Source organism: Crocodylus porosus, unplaced genomic scaffold, assembly GCF_001723895.1.
Source record: "Crocodylus porosus isolate Cpor-Errol unplaced genomic scaffold, CroPor_comp1, whole genome shotgun sequence".
In the NCBI taxonomy this organism is placed as follows: domain Eukaryota; kingdom Metazoa; phylum Chordata; order Crocodylia; family Crocodylidae; genus Crocodylus; species Crocodylus porosus.
Window position 1 is genome coordinate 60,208,727 of NW_017728950.1, and position 1,376 is coordinate 60,210,102.

General features: G+C 57.3%; 1 protein-coding gene across 1 annotated transcript in view; it reads left to right on the top strand.

Moving 5' to 3' along the window:
* PUM3 (pumilio RNA binding family member 3) overlaps nt 1-1,376 on the top strand; it is a 44,157-nt gene that overhangs the window by 19,018 nt on the left and 23,763 nt on the right. The gene's annotated exons all lie outside the window — the stretch shown is intronic.

The following is a 1,376-nucleotide window of genomic DNA, read 5'->3' on the forward strand; positions in this document are numbered from 1 at the left end:
CCTGTCAGTGCCCACTCACTCAGGCCACAGCCCCCTGGCCCTGCCAGTACCCATTCCTTCTTGCCTTCCCAGCCCTGTCGGAGGGGGACCACAACTGCCAGAGCTACGAGACCAGGGCAAGGGCCCACAACCTCCCGTCTCCCACCAGCAGTACCTGAGCCCCAGCTGCCACTTGTGGGAGGCTGCAACTGGAGCAGAGCGTGGTCCCTGGCTCCCCCTCCCTCATGGGTATCACAGTTGGAGTGGAGTCCATGGCGGGGGGGGGAGAGATGTGGGCTCAGGGCTGTCTGCCCTGCCCCTGGGGCTTTCCATGGCCCAGTAGGTAGGACCCAGCATTGGAGGGCAAAGCAAGGTGGCAGGCTTTGTGCTGCTGCCGGGAGCCCCGTACCAGCTGCCCTGCCGTGGTGAGATGCCCCGTGCCTGCCTGGCAGCAGCACAGAGTTGAGCCCCCCCCACTGCTGCCAGGCAGGCAGGGGGCATCTCATCACAGTGTTATGGTAGGTGTGGGGCTTCTGATGGCAGCACCAAGCCTGACGCCCTACTCTGTCCTCCTGCGCCAAGTTCTGCCCACTGGGCCGCAGAGGCCCTGGAGGGCGACGGTGGGGGGGGATGCAGCAAGACAGGGAGCCCTCAGCCCACATCCGCCTCTGCTCAGCTATCAAATTTGGGGGTCATGTGCTGACCCTGAGGTCCCTCACCAGGAGTGCACGCAACAGTGGGGAGCCATCAGCCCATGAATGACCTGGTTCCCTCCTGGTCCCCCAGCCAGACCCTGTGGCTGCACGTCACTGCCTTGGTCCCATGCACCACTCTGGCTGGGCAGTACCTCCAGTCTCAGCACCGCTTCTCTCTCTTGCTCTCCATGGGGGCCTCAATCTGCATCCCCCTAGATTTCCCTGCGGAAGCTGCTCTCCATGCTGCCTGGCTGCCATGTGAATGTGGTGCCCCCTGCCTGATTTGCCCTCTGCCTGCTCCCCCCAGACCCAAGCAGCCCTTTACATGCTGTTTTCTGCTGCTTTTTTTTTTCTCCTTTAGAGGAGAAAGTTAGCATTTTTCTGCAGCAGACAGAAAACCCAGATCCCTGACTTTTATCACCCAAGTACTTGAAGTCTTTGTGTAAATTAACATGTTGTCTTGGTTTGAAGTTTCTCTCATCCATCTCTGAGGTATGTCTACAGTGCTTCAGTCCATGCTAAGGAGTGTCGCAATAAAAATACTGTTTTCACTCCTGCTTTGCACACATCACATGCTGAAAAGTTGTCACATAGCCACTATTAAAGTGGCACTGCTCTCATTAGCACACCAGAATTGAAGGATGGCACTGGGTACATATTTAGCTTGAGCCTAGAAGTAGCTACAGTATCTCTTTTTTTTTT